Here is a 6000-nt window from a genome sequence, read left to right on the forward strand (position 1 = left end):
TGATAATATGTAAATGTTAAAATTAAAATTTGTATTTATTTGTGTATTTATGTTTGTATGCTATACGTATGTATAGAAAAGTGGCATAATCAGAAAATAATTTCTTATATTAATCTGATATGTAAATCGCATATGCAGAGAGATAATTTTTTGTTTTGTGGCCATCTCTTTTCAATTACAATGAACGTGTTGAATAAAATTCAGCATTACGCGATCGCGTTATCGCTCGTTATTGCGAGATGATGATTTAGGGGATGACGGGGGCGACGCGACGTCACGTGTGTCGAGGGTGGCCCGTGGCTTTTCGCGTACGCCGCGTACGGAAAAAGAGGGTAGTTAGTAGACGTATCCTGGTAACGCGTGGATGCAGAATGGACCCCACGTAGAATCGGACGTGTGGGGCGACACGAGTCTGGAAACGAAACGGGCGTAGAGCGAGCGCGTTGTAACTCTCAAGGGGATTGATTTGGTCCAGGTCGGTGGGGGGAACGGACGATATCGATTGCCGGCATCCATGCGGACGCATCTACAGGGAGTAGGTCCAAGAGGGAGCCTTCTATCGAACTTCATCTTCAAGTTGGTTCGCCGATTCTCATGTAGATCTCTTCTTCCTTTCTTCTTCTTTTTTGTTTCGATGCTTTCTCTTCTCGGTGATATCGAAAGCGTACGTACGTAGGTGCGTACTTTTGATTACGGAAGACACTTTCATTCGAGTAAGTCCCGACTGAATGGCCTTATTCATCTAAATTCCATTTCGTTCTACTTCTTATAGAAACGCGCGGACCAACGGTAGATTCGTCATTCGCAAACTTTTAGCGACGGGTAATTCTTCTCGCTACTTCGCGTCGAGATGGTTTACACTCTCTCTTTCTCGATGTCTCTTGGGAAAAGTTGCTCACTCGAAACGCGGCGCTTTATACAAATTTAAATGAATCTCAAATTTGGATGCTATATACTGTTCGTTTTATCGTCGTCGTCTAATCCGCGATTTTAGTGTCGTTTTACGTTTTACGACATTAAAGAAAAATTAATTCAGGGATCACTGAAACATTCATCGGTGTTCCGAGAATTAAGCGTGTAGAATGCAGGACGAAGGGTGCTTTCCATTAATCGAACTACCTCGCGTAATCTCCCATTAGCCTCCGGCCATGTGCAATCGTAGTCTCGGCAGAAACGCACGGGTATTTTGCGTTAAATGAAAATTAGTTCGTTCTGCTCGGTTTTATTGACTGATGTTCGTCTAATTATGTAATGAACGATTGAGCGATCGCTCGTGCGAAAACATTTTGTAAAATAACTATACGGACGATTAAAGCTCGTACTTATAGCGTTTCTGCTGAAGAACTTGGCTGAAGAAATTGGAAATCAATCTTGAGACATGATAGTTTAATAAATAATTTTTAATTATCAAGTTATAAATTCTGATAAAATTCGTCTTAAGACACAGCTTGAACTTGCAATTCAATATTTGATTCTCGAGAGAAACTGGTATGTACATACATGAATGTATATTAATAATTTTGATCTTTGTTACATTTTTTAGAACCTTAAGAAAAGAACAATCACTTACGCGAAAACTTTTAAAGTCCAATAGATTTTTAAAGCCTTAAATTTTTTTTTAGCAAAATAAAGATAAACTTTATTTTCTTTGACTAATAGATTTAATAATTTTTTAAAAGTAAGGTAATTAACATATCAATCACATTTAAATGTTATTATCTCAGAAAGAAATAAAATTTGCTTGTAACGGCTAAACTTTGTTAATAGTAATATACATTTATATGTATATGTATTAACCATATTGAAACAAATTTTCTCGATAATTAAAATTTAAGTAACAATATTTTCATTCCAAAATGCTCAATCGGCTGGAGTTAATCATTATTTTTAACGACGTTAATGGGTCCACATGGGAAACAAAGCGCAAAATGTGTTGTAGCAGATCGTTTATCGAGATTAATTTGAAATACAAGGAACGGAATATTCAGTATTTTTATTTCGTAGTACGTTAAATATTTTCTGATAACAATACTATAATAGCAGGTGTATGGCCTTGGTGTTTGTTTTTGTTGACGCGCGCTACCGCGTATATGCAAGGCCGTTGCGCGCCGTATCGTCATTCGCACGACTTGGCATGTAGCGGCGAAGCTGTGTGTTCTCATCAAAACGCAACTATTTTTCCTAACAATTAGCGATGGACCCGCGCAATTAATTAACTTTCACGATTAACAACTGTAAATTTATTGGGTATTTATCAAAGCAATTATTTCGCACGACTTATTCATTTACATAATGATAGGGAGACTTTATAAATTACAGTTTTATTGAGATATTTATACAGACAAGAATGGGTTTTTTAATACTTAAAGTCGAGGGAAAATATTTCGCATCGTATTTTATATTTTTCACTGATATAAATGTAATTTGCTCATGATTTTCGTTATTCTAATTTGCGAGATTCTCGGATGTTGAGTGAATAATCAAGCTTCATATATTTTTTGTATTGTACGTCTGTCCCAATGGGCAGACGAACAATAAAGCATGCATTGCGTGCGATTAACGTTGGAAATGCCGTGAAAAGTACCGTGTAATTATTTTATTTTGGCAATTAGTACGCGCAATTGTAATTAACTGTGTTTTTGTCAGTGTAATGAATGAATCTGAAAAGAGGAGAAGGTCTAGGAGTAACATTGGATAATGGCGAAACAAATATGGGGCGAGTAAGTTATTTTTTATTTTATTTGGTACTTGCAGACTTAAGGATGTATAGGTCGTACAGTCCTTGCTAAAAGTTAAACTTTCAATAAAAGAAGACTTTGCATGTATGTCAAACAACTCAAAATTTTTTATACGTTAGAAGGGATTACCGTTAACAGTTTGAGTATGATTTTTTGTTATTTAAATAATTAGTATTGTTTAAACAATTAAAAAAATTTTTTTGTGGCAAAATATTTTGTAACTTAAAATACAATATCAATGATGTATGTTTTACATATAAAAAAAGTTTAAGAAATATCTTAATGGTTTATTTATATTTACAGCAAAGTGTCGATTCTCTATAAAGGATAATGTTAATTAATTATCAACTTTAAACTTAAATAACTCTTAAATAACTTTAAAATTTTACAGAGTATTTTTAATTTAATTTAGAAACAATTTACAGCACTTTCTGAATATATTTGAAATACCTCCAATACATCCTTAATTACAATAACTTTTAAACCAGTAAGAGAATTGTGCTGAAAATTTACACAGATACTTAGACGTAATAATAGAACAATCTATGAAATTTTTAGATTTTTGGTAATGCTTTGAGATGTCACCCATACATCCTTAATCAGTTATAATTATTTTATGCGAAAGCAACAATTGTTTTTCTAGATATTAATTATTTTGGGCTACGACAAATATATTTTTGTTTTGTAGTTTAACATAGTTTTAACATATCGCTACGCATCATATCGGTGAAAGTAATCTGAAAAGTGCAAAGTTTAACGATGAGACATATATCTTTGTATCGATGAAGAGAGAAAATATCTTCGTATCTCTTTACGTGATTAACGTGATAATGAGAAAGTGCTTCTCGGATGAGCGTGAATATTATTCGATCGTTCATAAAAATCTCATGAGTATTATGAACTCTTCAATGTTTGTTTAATACTCTTAATCAGTGTCAAATAATTTTGTTTAAATAATTTAAGAACATTATTGTACACTTAAAAAACGATTAAATTGTGACGGTAAAGATGTATGTAATTAACTGACTGAGTGATGAGAAGGATAATAGAAAGGGTTGATTTTTATATGAATTTGAAAGATTCATTTGCTATTTTTCTATACTTTTGTCACCCACTTAGATATTTTTGCTTTTCTTTTAATTTTTAATTTTCTTGGAAACTTTGACAAGAAGCTGCCTGTGCTTGTCAAACTTCTTAACTTACTACCGTTTCCATCGTCGCGGATCTCACTCTACAGCTCGAAGGACTTCTCAGATTCGGATTAAGCGGGTGGAAACTGCACTGTAGTTTGTATCGGATTTACATTCTGCCGGGATAATGGCCGCCAAAGTTTCGCCGAAGAGCGATGGAGGACCCTAAGACAATAGATAAGACTAAACTTTCCAGAATAATTATTATCCTTCTACTTGGACACGTCGATAGATTTCCCTGATATTCTGGGAAAACAATCACGAAAAAGGATGATACATTTTAATAGCTCTCGTCATAAATTTATATGCATATATTAATTTGCAAGACATAGGTGTGTTGCAATCACAATAAATCAACATTATTCTCTTATTTAGCGCATATTTTATACATACTCAGAGCGATATGAAACTTTCTTTAAATAATCTTGAAAGAAAGTAAATAGAAACTTTTTGATATATAGATACTAGATATTTATTTATAAATATATATTATCTATATAAATTCTTACTTTAGTGCCAGTTTTTAAAAATGTTCAATTTCATAAAAAAAAAAAACAAATTCCTCTTTTGGAATAACATTTTACAATTGCAAGCATTTCCAATTGTGGGCATTATTGCCTCTAAACACAGCGCTGCGAAAGTCCGTCGATAAGGTTTCTCCGAGTGTTAATTACGTTCACGTCAAACACATCGCGTCTATCCCGTGCGGGCATACATCCTATCTCCCGGGACCTTTAGCCGTCGCAATTACGTTAGAACCACTCGATATTCCAGCCCGCATAGCAACGATTCTCTCTCTCCCTCTTGACTACTCTCTCCCCCCCCCCCTGTTGCATCTTCTATCTCCCATTTCCATTTTCTCTCTCTGTATCTCTCGATCTGTTTCTCACTCTCTCCTTTTCTCTTTCCCCCCGTTTTCTCCTCTCATCTCACCGTTTCTCAACGTCGTTTCCGATTAACATAAAACGTATTGCCTTCTCTTCCGATTTTCTAATCCGGTAACAAAGCGCCCAACATGATGGAGAATCCGGGGAGCGCCGTGCCCGCCGGACCCGGGGACTGCTTGAATCGATTATGGTCACGAGACGCGTCCGCTCGATAGACGAAAATCGACTTCGAATAATCGGGTATGATGCGGCGGTACGCAGTTTCACGAACAATGGAGTGGGATTATGCTTAGGATGAAGGGCTGAGCGTGTGTGGTTAGCCGCGGAGTCTGACGATGAATATTACGCGGTTGAATGGGAGAGCGCTGGTAAGAGAAATTGCGAGTTTTACATGCTAATTTATTCCCGACGTTTTTCACGGCACAACGCGCCGCCGCGCCGCACGAAAAACGCGGACTGCGGCTTGAAGCAATTGTAATCGCGTTATTATCGAGTCTGGTCGGAAAATCCACGAGTTGCCCACTGCGCGATTTTATATGATCGATGCTTTATCTCTACGTTTATTGTTCTACGCAATAACGCAAGCAAATGTAATTTCTTAAAAACATTTTTTGAAATTATTTATAAGTATTTGTATTTTTTAAAAAAATTTCTAATACTTTTATTGATACGATATAGTTTTCGATTGAGACATTCTGTCATGAAAAAGATAAATATTCAAATTTTATGACAGCGTTTACACAGGCGCATCGCGTATGCATAATACTAAGCCGCAGTGTATATATTTTTGAAGAGAAATGACTTTGGCGATACAAATTTTATTCGATACGAAAATTCAATCCGCCGAACTACCGGCGCGGCACGACACGGCACGGCAGTACCGAAAGCAACGCTGTCCGCAAGGAGTTTGTAATTCCCCACGCAAATCCGCGTCGTAGAAAGCGCGACCACCTTTTCCCTTCTCGCGGCCCAGTCATATCGGCGCGATTCGTTTCTTCCGGTTAAGAAATACTTCCCGTGATCACGTACCCGCGAGAATTATTATGAAAGTAAATTATTTCCGCAACTCGGTCGTTTTCTCCATTTGTTATTTCCTCACAAAGAATAGATAAAAGACGATTTTTTACTTGGCTGCGTTTTGCGAACTTGACACGATTCCTCAAAAATCAGGTATTCTTTTAACTA

The 6000-nt window shown here is 36.1% G+C and overlaps 1 long non-coding RNA gene across 1 annotated transcript in view; it reads right to left on the reverse strand.

Annotated features, from left to right (window-relative positions):
• Nucleotides 1-4456, reverse strand: part of LOC139773708 (uncharacterized) — a 29806-nt gene extending 25350 nt beyond the window's left edge. The window contains exons 1-2 of the long non-coding RNA XR_011718407.1: nucleotides 4438-4456; nucleotides 3942-4093 (exon numbers count right to left, since the gene is read on the reverse strand). This is a non-coding gene — a long non-coding RNA (uncharacterized lncRNA). The remainder of the gene's footprint in view (nucleotides 1-3941; nucleotides 4094-4437) is intronic.
• Between the last annotated feature and the right edge of the window lie 1544 nt (nucleotides 4457-6000).

Source organism: Temnothorax nylanderi, unplaced genomic scaffold (assembly GCF_030848795.1).
Source record: "Temnothorax nylanderi isolate EJ_2023f unplaced genomic scaffold, tnyl_v1.0 TNYL_tig0067_pilon, whole genome shotgun sequence".
Taxonomy (NCBI): Eukaryota; Metazoa; Arthropoda; class Insecta; order Hymenoptera; family Formicidae; genus Temnothorax; species Temnothorax nylanderi.